This window comes from Oryzias latipes, chromosome 22 (assembly GCF_002234675.1).
Source record: "Oryzias latipes chromosome 22, ASM223467v1".
Taxonomy (NCBI): domain Eukaryota; kingdom Metazoa; phylum Chordata; class Actinopteri; order Beloniformes; family Adrianichthyidae; genus Oryzias; species Oryzias latipes.
This window is the reverse complement of record NC_019880.2, coordinates 11,140,173-11,152,992: the sequence shown is the minus strand read 5'-3', so window position 1 is coordinate 11,152,992 and position 12,820 is coordinate 11,140,173.

The following is a 12,820-nucleotide window of genomic DNA, read 5'->3' as shown; positions in this document are numbered from 1 at the left end:
TTCAGACACATTCCTCACTACTTTTTAAAAAAAAAATAAGACATCATCGATTTCACAAAGTGAAACTTGATATGAGCGTTTTGCAACGGTCATTTATGAGTCCACTGTCTTAAAAGCATTGATGGTTTATCAAAAAAATTCTAGGGCACTCAATTTTGGAATTGTAGATTCGGACAGCACTACAAAATGGCAAACACACTATATAGTGAGTAGTGACGGAACTTGGACACAACAATATCTATTCTTGATTAACGGAAGTCAAATTGTTTAGAGGTGGCTTAAAAAATCTGATTTACTCAGAAAATCAGGTATTGATCAGATCTTTGGCTTGTACGGTGGCCCTAAAGTTCAAATCACTCAATGCAAAAACATGTTAAAGATCTTAACTATTACAAAAGCAAAACAGAAAATTCCAAAAACAGCATTCCATTTTAGTAATGAAGAAATTCTTCCAAATAGCTCGTAAACGGTATCAGGTTTGTGCGCCATTGAAAGAATTTCTGACCAATCAGCCTCAACCATCACGTCCATGTCTGTGATTGGGTGGCTCTTGTGGCTCACCTCACGCGGTGCCCTGGTCTGAAAAATATGTTGAAAGCTTTCCGCTCCAAACAGTGAGCGTTGTACTTGGAATAATGGCACAAGAATCACTCCATAGCGTGGGTCTATGTTGAAGTCTAACGATCAAAATGATGAAATCTTTGTGATCTGAGAGCAGAAGCCAGCACATGCGTTGGCGCACTCGTCTCCGTCTGAACTGAGGGCGTTTCATATCAAATTGGTTTGTTCTGACGGGCACGCGATGGGACGCGTGGAGCCGCTCTCCCACAGATGCAATTAGGCTAAATGGGATTACGCCTATCACGTTTCAGACAGGCCAGCCCCACAGCCACCTGGGGGAGGGGATGATGACGGGATGGAGCGGGGGGGGGGGGGAGTATAAGGGGAAAGAGAAACAGCTTGAAAGATAAAAACAGTAAGTTAGCATAAAGTCCACACATTGCAGAACTCAATGTTCCGGCATGATGGTTTGTCTTGCATGTGAGGTACCCTACTGCCACCCCCCAGGCCTTTGCTATCAGGCGAAATGTCAGCATCAATAAGGAAACTGAGGGAGGGGAGGTTGACATTTTCACACTGGTTGATGGGACCCTTAGATCCTCCTCTTGAGTTGAGCGCTGCGGTCAAAAGGGTTTTTTAGAAAAGAACAGAAGAATGCGCTAAACGTGGGTTCTTGGACCAGCATATAATCAATGGTGATCACACTGAACAAGTAGGGAGGAGCTACTTCTACTTTGTCTTTTTCTAGATTTCATTATCACATGTCCGCCACCAACAGTTGGAAGAGGCTTGGTGCGAAATGTCAAATGTCAGAAAGCATTAATCACAGGACCGGGACGGGACAGGATAAAATTCTTACGGGAGCCTATAAATAAGAAAGCTGACAAAGAAAATATAGAAGGAGCTATTTTGTAGTTTTCTGATTATATGCCTTAATGTAACTCAATTGGAAAAAAATAACTACACAATAAACTACAAAATAACTAACCCTGACTACATTACCCAGAATTCTTATTTAATAATGTTATGCAGCAGTACTAACCACTACCCCACGGTGCTAGAAAATGTAGGGTCAGAGACTCAGCAGTTGCTGTGAAACAAGATGGGAGAAGATACAATTACATGTCATGTTTTACAGAATGACTAAATAAAACCAAAAATATAAGGGGGCGGGGTCATTTTAAACAGCAGTGGGATTACCAGGAGCGGGACGGGACAGGATTATTTTTTTAAACTTTTGCCTTGGAGCGGGACAGAAGAATCCACTCCTGTGTCACCCTTTAAGGCCGCATTTACCACTGCATGGTTCAAGTGACCCAATTCCGATTTTTTCCTCTCATGTGGCACAGATCGGATATGACCGGTGAACATGTAAGCAGGAAAAAAACGCACGGATTCCGATTTTCTCAGATCGGATACAGGCCTCATGTGAAAATGAATCGGATAAGAATCGGATACGTGCATTTGCGTGAGCCATGTAAGCAGATAAATCGGATATTCCCCAGTAAATGCGAGTCGTACGTCAGTGACGTCAACTCATGACACCAACAACTGAGATCACATGACTTATTAAGGTGCTTTTGTGTGCTGATTTTGCTGTTGGAGGACAGCTGGAGCCCCATCAGCGAGTTACCTTTCAGCCTCAGGCTTCAGACCGTAGTCAGAAACCGCTGTTATTTCTGGTCCGCCCCAGTCGGGAAGCAAACGGTAACTAATGAAGCGGGACACCATTGCTCTGGAACAGGTTAGCAGCCGTTTATTTCTTTGCTTGGATCAAACTGTTAAACTTCCTCATTCAAAACTAGGAGAGAGCGCATAAGCCGACCGAGCAGCCCTCCTTTTTCCTCTCCCGCGCATCCCCTCTCATCCGCCTGCCTCATCCAGGAGCGCCCAAGGCAACGCCTCCTTCCATCGCAGTATTGCCTCCACGACAACCGCAGTCACACAAAAGAAACACAACAAAAAGGGGAGGGTTTCACCATGCTAATTGTTTGCCGTTTGGACCAACGCGCATCTTCTAAATATGCTTTTATTACTGTAATGATTATTATTATGGGCCTGATCGCTCATAATTTTTTAAATCCGTGCGGTCAGTACTCAGGCGGAAATGCTGCTACGTAGTCCTCAGAACGTCTACGTTAGGTAGTTTCAGCATTGTATAGTGTGAATGCAAGAATCGGATACGGGTCACTTTTAAAAGATGATGTAAGCGGGCCGTCAAAAAAAATCGGATATAGTCAGAAAATCAGATTTGGGCATCAAGACCTGCAGTGTAAATGCAGCCTAATTTACACCCCTTTTCACAGGAAGTGGCCTTTTGAACGTGCGTTGCCGAGGGCGATGTGGACATAGCTTCAGATTTACTTAACCCTTTTATTCCCAAACCAGCCAAGAAGTGTAGACTCTTACTGAATAGATCTGAAAAGATTTGATTTTTACTTGAAAAATCTAAACATATTTTATTTTGAAGCAGCAGCTTTCATTTCCTGCTCTTCCCTGGAGGACGTCCCTGCCGCCCGTTCAGACCGGGTTGATCTCAGATGCTTCTGTTTGTCACTTGTCCCTGTCTTTTTCATTCATCAGAGCGGACGTGAAGGTTTTCAGCTCACCTCGCCCATCGCTGATATGATTTGTTTTTGCGATGGGCTCTGCTGCCACATGTAGCCCTCATCACAGAAGGTCCTTGAGCTGCGTGCTCGCCACCGCTAGTCAAATCTTGGGTCACATGGAAAAGAGACCTGCACGCGTTTTACTCTCTTCATGAAATTCCAGCCTCATAAAAGCAGTTTTTGTTTAGTTTTAAGCTCTGATTTTTTTTTTTTTTAAGTAAACTACAGTAAACATGGTCTAAGCAGCAAAATTTCAAATTGAGTGGGACTTTGAAACCTTGGGTTTGGCAAACCAGCATCCAAAAATAAAAAAAAGGAGAAAGTCATAGTCTGTATTGATCTACAATCCCTCCACAATCTCACATGCATTTTTGTGATAATTGTGACAGAAAAAGCAGGAAGTTGCAGCTGTTTTTTCTAATAGACGTAATAAAAGCTAAGTTAGAAGATTTGAAATCTGTTTGATGTGTGTTCATTGTGGTTTGAAGACGTTTACCAGGGAAAACTCGTTGCAGCGCAGATACACTGTCACTTTAATCCAATGCATCATGGGAGATGTAGTGTAAAAACTGCTGCAAAACGGCAGACAGACAAGCGTCTCTGAGCTTCATTGTTTTGTTCACTTGTTCCACGGTCTGACACCGGCTCCTGTGGAAAGCTAAAACACTAAAGACGAGCTTTAGCTGGTATTTTTGTTAGAACTGAGCGACTTAATGAGCAGAATCATGACAAGGAAGTGAAGACTTTAACCACTTCTGATTGGTCAGACTGATGACGTACGATTAAGCCTCCAAGAATGATTGGTGGAGACAGTTAAAGGGGCGGGACTTTTCAAAAAACAGCTGTAGCTGCAGCTAAATCGCGGTACCGTCACTCTTATCAAAACGTCTTTAATAGAATCAAATAAACACAAAAAAAAGTATTTTATGATCTTTCACATTCCTAACTCCTCAGTGTTTTATCAGGGCCTGTTTGGATGAACACAGAGCTGATATTCTGGATATGGTAAATGTTTTTTAGATCAGTTAATGAGGGCAATTTCCCACGGCACACTTGTTTGCTGCGGCACACTGGTTGAAAAATACTGGTTTAGAGGGACCAGGAGGCAGCAGGCGATTAGTCGGAGGTGTTGATGGGAAGTTTTTCTGTCAAAGTGTTTTCATTCTTTCACACCACGTACAACAGAAAATCTGTTCCAGCTCAGTTGGGACAACCAGAAATCGTACGTAATGTGTACGGTTGATTTTTGAGAACACATGGTGTGAAAAATACAGTACAGTGTGTTTAATCAGTTCAAAGCTAACACGTCTGACATCCACCTCCGAACCACAACGCAAACTTTACGCAGTAGTTCTATTTCCAGTCCGTTGAGGCATCAATGTCGCAATAAAAAGCTGAAGAACCGGAAAAAAGTCCTGGTTTTAAAACAAAAACTTATTATGTACTTTCAGAGTAAAACTTCATAACATTGTATTTTATTTTGAAAGGTGACGTGCCCACGCAAAAACGAATAATAATTTTGCGGATATCACCGTTCATTTTAAGTTTGGAAGTCGTTCCTACCCAAAACATGCTGTTTACAGTGAGGAAGAAGAGGGCCTGTGGCTAGATTAACAAAGTTAAATAAAGAAACAATTGAATAAGGAATAAAGAAATGCTCTTCAAATATGTCCTCCATCATCAGAAAAATGCCACAAGAACATGTTAATGTTTGGATGCAGCTCATTAATAATTGAATTTTGCTAACGTTGTGATAACAGTGGCCGTCCTAGAACCTCGCCGGAGCCCGTGACTTTTACAAGGCCGGCTGGACAGACCTTCTCAGCAGTTCTGTTCAACCCCCCCACCCCCCCTCTCAGTATTGTTCAGGTTTTTTTCTTCAGAATCACAGATCAACTAAAATCGCCTGCATGTGGCAGAAAATGACGAGATGACACTTTAAGAAGCAGAAGTCCTTCATAGCAAAACTGTGTTCCTCCTTAAAAAAGCTGCTGGTGGCTCCGCTGGCTTTTGGAGTGAAACGTTCTTGGAGGAGAGCCGGTGTGGGAGTGGGCTCCATGTTGGGTGTTTGTGCGATGCGAAGCCAGCAGAGAAAGAAAGGCAACAGTGTGTTGTGTTTGCACTGCGTGGGACGGCCTCCACCGCCTCTGACGTGCGTGTGGTCGACCCCTGTCCGAGGAGCTGTCCGCTGTGAAAAGTGAGGGAAGCCTTAGAAAAGGTGGAGACAAACCTTTCTGAGCCCAGACAAACAGTTTCTGATGAAAAATGAAGCGTAAATGAATTCTGATTGAAAGATTTCAAACAATAATGAGTGGTTTGTGTTATTTTTACATCTTCAAGAGCTGCATTTAAGTTCCCTGCATTTGCAGCTGGATAATAAAGTGAGTCATTTTAGAGCAGCTTTTTCACTATTCTTTGCAGTGCAGAAGAACTTTGTTTCACTGAAGCGTGGAGGTGAGAGGGTTTTAAAAACAACACAGGAGGACAGCATTAATCAGAACGGAGTCATTAAAACAGCTCTAATCTGCACTTTTATTCTATGCAGATGCTCTTTATTCTTTTTGAAAATACGTTACATTTTAATGTAGAACCTCAAATAATTTTAATGTTTTTATTGTATTTATTTTATTGGTATTTATAAATAATGTTGTATTTTTAAAATGTTTTATTTATCATTCTTACTGATTTTTTTATTCATTTATTTACTTTTAAAATGTATTATTTATTTAGTTATTATTTATATTTATTTAATTGTTTAAGCTTTTAAACTATCTTTACATATTTTTTTACCACAATTTTTTAAATATATATTTTTAGTTCTTTGTTTTTATTTTTTACTTTTTTATATTCATAAACAATTTTTATTTATTTTTTAAAACATAAGTATTTTTATTTACTCATTATTCTTATTTATTCACTTGTTTTCCTGTTTTTATTTATTCTTATTTATTTTTGAATAACTTTGCATTCATTTATCTCTTTATTATTTTTTATGTATTTGTTTTTGTTTATTTACATGTTTTTGTTTATGTATTTATATATAATTTTTCATTTAAATGTATTTATTTTTATGTATTTCTTTATTTGTTTATTTCTTTATTTGTTTATTTGACAGTCACAACGGCTTTAGTTTATAAGGAAAATTGTTTACCAACAAGATTATGTTGGTAAACAATCGATTGATCTGGAAGTCAATGAAAGTGGATTGGACAAATGATCAATTTTTGTCAATTCCAACCATTAACTGTATAGAACTGGACCCAGGGGCCTCATTTCTAAAACTTTGCGTAGGATTTGCGTCAGAAGTGGCGTCGGGATGAAACATAGGACGTGCGTACGCACAGAAATATTCGGATTTATAAAACCGTGCGCACGCACACCCTACGCATCTTTCCCTTAATAAATCACAACCAATTCTAAATGCAGCGCAGCATTTGCGGCTTCATGACACGCCCATAGTTGCCCATAAATAGTCCGTGAAACGCCCACAAATGAATATTCATGGCTTGCGAAATCATGGCAAACACAGAGAAGAAATCATAAAAACGTAATTTCACTCAATGTGAAGTTGAAGTTATCGTTGGCGAGGTGGAAAAGAGGAGAAAAATGTTGTTTGTAGGGCACAGTGTGGGCATTACTAATGCCAAAAAGGCACTTGAGTGGCAAACGGTGGCAGACGCCAAATGCTGTAGCCTCGGACCGTGGCCGAAATAAAAAAGAAATGGTCGGAAATCAAAGCCGAGGCATAAAAAATGTCTAGCGCTCCATCGCCAGAGTGTCTCTGCCACCGGGGGGGGGGGGGGGGGGGCACCGGAGCGCCAGATGCACCGGGTGAAACGCGTGGTTCCTCCGAGTGTTCCGGTAACGCCGGGCCCAAAAGCCCGCAGAGGTCCAAGAAGACGGCTCGAAGAAGTCGGAACCGGCTCATTAGCCACTCGTCCTCGTTTGCCAGCAAGTCTTCTTGCTGTCTAAAGATGCGTTCTCTCTGAATTCTTCCATTTGCCAAATCTTCTAAGAGCGCAAGATCAGCCATTGTGCGTCATTACGCATTGTGATGGAGCATTTTATAATATTTCCATCCATTTAATTACATCTGACAAGCTACAGATGTCGGTAATAATCGGCGTGGAAATGGGAAATTGTTCAGCGCAAATCTAATTTCTTGTTGCTTTATGAATGGTGAGACATACGCCATACATTGTTTTATCAAAAATAAAACAAACTAAAGGCATATGCATGAATACCATAATTCCATAGCTTATGAAGAAATGTTTTGCTATGAAAACAACTTTCCCCAGTGGACAATTAGTACATCTGTCCGTCCGTCCGCACGCCGCACCTAAATCTGCTCCGCCAGACGGACACACTGACGAGAATATAAGTTTTGTACATTATTTCGTTCTGTTAACTATATTATTTATGAGGATGAATTGCACAACATGCCAATATTGCAGAACATATTTCACTTTTCTTTTTGCAAATATGTGTTCATTTGAATTTCTGTTGTAATTTTCGTTTGATCTCTTTTGTTTGTTTCACTGCTGATCGATCAAACGGGTCTTCGTGTAGGCTGTTAATTGTAAGACTTGCTTTGTGAAGTCTTCATGTTATTTCTGAGAGGCAGTATTGTCATTTTCATTTTCACGTGTTTCTTCCATCTACCGACGGCGTCGCCGTTTCTCATTTCACCCGTTTTTGTGCGTACGCCTGGGTCAGAGCTTGCGTGAAGGACCGCACATTTTCCCGTCAAGTTTGCTTTTTATAAATATCAACTACTGCGTAGAGAGTGGCGTACGCCTTCTTTTGTGCGTACGCAACGTTTATAAATGAGGCCCCAGGTCACTACTCACTATATGGTGTGTTCACCATTTTGTAGTGTCGTTTGAATCTACAATTCCAAAATCAAGTGCCCTAAAAATTTCCCAGAAGTCTCTGCTAAAAACCAGTGTGCATCAATGGTCACTAGATTGGCGAGTAAAGACCACATGCATTGAGTTTATACAGTTTTTGCTAAAAAATGTATTTGGATTTATTCTTTTTTATAAACTATCCACATTTTCATCATCAGAAGCAGTGGGTTAATAAATACTCTTCGTAAAATCTTTGTAGTGATTCGATTTTTACTTTGTTTTTTTAGTAGTTATGGGTCAGGGAGGGGATTGGGACACCACCCAGAGAAAATGCCCTCCCACGAAATCATGTCAATTCAATTTTTGGCGATACGGTTGTCGACACCTTGGAGCCAAACATCATGGTCCGAGTCGGTCAATGTTTCTATAGCAACCACTTAATCTGGAGTGGGCTCGATGAAAGGCCACACCCTACCACTTTGAAAAGGTTTAAACATGAGACACATAAATTTCTCAAGGCATCCGAATGGTCAGTTTAGAACTTGAATAACTTACACTACAGAAAAAATATAATTAAAAAAACAGGATTAGCAAGCACATCCTAAAAAAGCTGTTTATTTCTCTAGAGAAGAGAGGGGATTTTGGAACCAGCAGGTACTTCCTGTTTGGAATACAAGGGGGCGTGGGTCACTCTGTCCAGTTTTCATTTACAGTCAATTATAACAACTAGCTGAAGGTGAACCATAAAGTCACATGACGTCCCGTAATTATGGTGGCTTCACTATCCACAAGACACACCAGCCACACCGTTCTACGATGCCTGGACCACCCAAAACCCCTCAGCACCCAATGCATCTGACAGCATAGACTCCAACTAGCCTGCTGTGAAAGCGCCCTTTGACCTTTAGCTCTGTAGGAATGAAGCAGTCTGACTCACATGTGTGTAGGATTTCTGGCTGCAAAACGGACAAAAACCTCCATTTGGGGAATTCTGCTGAATCCTTTCTGGACTTGATGTCAGGCATGAATGTGATGCAAACCTGTAAAATAAACCTTTATTCAGTAGACGTTTACCAACAAAAACTCTCTAAAACAGCTCAGAGAAATTCTAATACAGTATTTTGGCCTCCAAAATGGATCTTTAGGAAGAATTGGAGAAATACGCCATCAGCGGCGATTCCTAATAACCTCCGTTATGCATGTCATCTTGATGGCGTCCGCTGACATCGGCGCCAGCATGAACACACACTCAGCTGTAGAGCCGCGAGCTCTTTGTCTTTTGTCCTCCACCAGATAAAGAGCATCCACTACTCTGCGACATCACATAAATATGCATTCATCTGTTCTGGTTGAGCGAATTTGAAGAACTGTCAAGCATCAAATGTAAAGGTCACGCTTTGAGGGGGGGATGGGGGGTGGCGGCGTGCAGGTTCAGGCCCTATTTGAATAAACTGTGAGAGGATTTACAAGAAGTAACCTTCAGGGGGTAAACACGCCCCCATCCTGAACCAGGGAATAGACGGCGTCATGGCTGCGTTCCGTCACAAACGCGGCTCAGGCTAAATGCTGCTGCAGAAAGCGTCAATCAGACGTCTGTAGAAAGAGAAACTGACTTTTATTTGAAATGAAACTCAAATAATAGCAAATCAAAGCCCCCCTTGTCCGTCTCCCCCGAGCAGAACGTGGCAGGTGAAGGTCTTTCGGGCGAGGGGCGACCTTGCCGCTTCCTTTCCCACGTTTCAGCGCCGCAACCTCCGCAGACAGGCTTGGCGAACAGAGGGGCCGGTACCGTTCCCACTCCCGTGGCGGCAGATGCCACATGGTGGCCCCGGAGCTTTCAGCCGGCGAGGAGACGTGGGCGAGCGCCAGGCGGGTCACCAAAGCCTATGTCCGTGTCACGCGCAGAGAGGGCCTTCTCAGCAGGCGGCGCAGGCAGCATGCCGTCCCCGGCCTGTCCCTTTAACAGCTCGCCGCAGCTCGTCTGCACGTGCTCAGTGTGAACCAAATCTGGAGACTGTCAGGAGGAAATAAAAGTCCGACATTTGAGATTTTCTTTTCGGTTTCAGTAAATATGAGTTTTATTTTACTGTGTTCACCTGCCTGACATCTAAATATGATGATCTGTACATTTCTTTATTTTGCTTCAAGTAATGTAACACATTATTTGATAATAAACCTAAAAACTGATGCATGTATGGTGATAAACTGGGTTTATGCCGAAATTTAAATCTTTTTTTTTGACAAGTTGAATAAAAATAAAGCAATTAGTTTACTCCAACTTCCTGGAGCCCATGAACACCTGCCAGGCCGTCACTCTACACGGCACACCGTCAATGATATGGCTGTTTTTACATTCTCACATGTACACATGTTCACATGTAAGGCGCACCCAACTAAAAGGCAAATTAAGCGAGGCTTTCTACTGGTCCGTTTGCTGTGTGATTCCGTTGTGTTGGCACAAAACATTGTACATTTATTTATCAATCGTAATGATTACATCACCTCTGCCATGTCTGTGTTCCACTCCTGTTGCTCCACACCTCAACGCAAGCTTTATTAAGAAGCGGTACTTTCAAAATAAAACTTTATTAACGTTAACACCGCAGATATCACCGGCGTCCATTTTCCCCATGGAGGACGACAGTTTACTTTTGGAAGTACAAAAAACGTAACAACACCTACGAAATAGAACATGAATTTCATAATGACTGCTTAAGTTTTAGATGAGCCAAGAGAACGGGACAAACTACCTAACACGGGGGTGGCAGCACAGACCACTCCCCCGGGAGCCAGGATGGAGCGGGACTCTCCACGCGATGCGGGGTCAGGGATAAGTCCATCAGTCAGACTTTATTAACTGCGTTTACAGTAATTCTAGAACTTGTTTGTAACACGTAGTCACATTCACATACCTGTAACATGTAAATCAACAGACTTACTGCTAAAATAAAAGTTACAGAGACTAAGCCAACGTCCAACCTTGTTAGGGAGTTAGCTTAGTTACTTACATTGATAGTAACACACGGATTCGGACACGGATTCTGTCCCAATTCCAATTCCTTCGCTTCACACTACATCGCGTTTGCCAGTTTGTAGTGCTGTCCAAATCTACAAATTTCCCAGAAGTCTCTGCATAAAAACATTCATTCTCACTAGATTGTAGACCACAATGCATTGCATTTGAACAATTTTTTACAAAAAAAAAAGTATTTAAAACGTTTTAAAATAAGCCATCCGTGTTTTCATCATCAGAACACAGTTCTCAGTCTTCATAAAATGTTCTTATTTATTTATTTTTATTGAACTTTTCAAAGACAAAAATACAAACTCCAGCAGAGGATGAACACACCACAAAATACATACTCACTAGGGGGGTTACAAAATACTCTCAGAAGTCATCAGCATATAGTGTTAAAACACTAATAAAAAATAAAATAAAAATAAAAAATAACAGGAGCCAAATGATAGCACAGGACAGAAACTAGAATAAAAGCCACAAGGAAATTTGTTTAGATATTATTTTAACACTTACCAAGGATTGTAATCTTTTCAGTGAGGAATAATGTCATTTAAAATCGTTAATAAAACCTGGGAAGGAGGGCTTGGAACCTCTCCACTTGCAACAGTGGATATGTTTTTTTCCTAAAAGTAAGATGATATTAATGATATTTGAGAAAGAATCATCAATATTTTCCATAAACAGAAGGACATCAATACCAAAAGGGGGAATATTCAGTTTTAAATTAATCCAATTCCTTATTTGAGTCCAGAATTCCTTGGAGTAATCGCATGAAAAAAACATGTTCCAGCGTTTCCTCATTGGAGTTACAAAAAGTGCAAGATTCCACATCAAAAATGTTCTTATTTATCAGGTATTTACTTAGTGAAATTGGTAACGTCATATTTGTCTTTTAAAAAATAAAATAAAATATCAAACATGGTGTCCGACTTTCTTTTTAAAATTCAGGGAACTAGATAGTCCTGCATTGTATAGTTTTTTTAGTAGTTAGGGAGTATGGAGGAAATTCGAACATAGCAACAGTCCGACACCGCTACATGCATTAGCGTATTTACCGCCAAAACAAACGTTACTGTGACGCAAACTCACAACATGGTTAGTAACGTTAAAAAAACACAGTCCGACAGCGCGTCACACTAGGTGCATTAGCGTGTTTACAATAATATTCCAACTACCTTGCAGCTCGTAAAATAACAGACTGATACCGCTACACGTTAGCCGCGTTAGCGTAACCCTTGTGCTATCCTAGGCAATTTAACGTTGGGAGTTGGGTCATCTAGACCCACTAGACAGTGCGCTGAACCTTTTTTTTTCAATGATTTGTGATCTTTACTGGTGTCCATGGATTACATGAAATCTTTCCACCTTTATCCACCTTTGTCATGGTAGGAAGAACACGTCAACGCAAGGGTGGGGTCATCTAAGATAGCACAAGTGTTATATGCAATAACACCACAATTATCAACTCGGAAATAAAACAGACTGACATGTCAGAGCGCCGTGAAGTTAAAAAAGTCGCCCACAAATAAATCCTCATATATAAGGTGCACTGTGGCTTTTTTGAAAAAGAAAAAAAGGCTTTAAATTTCTGATTGTGTGAAAAATACAGTAGTTTTTACGGACTTTCACTTGAACTCATTTTACTCACAAATTACTCATAAATGTGCTAAATTTGTTTTTATTACACTTTCATGAACTCTATAAACTGTGTCTCTGCAGGCGTTTGAACCTTGAACCCTGTAGGACCTCCACCCGTCATGAGCTACTCGCTCTACTTTGCC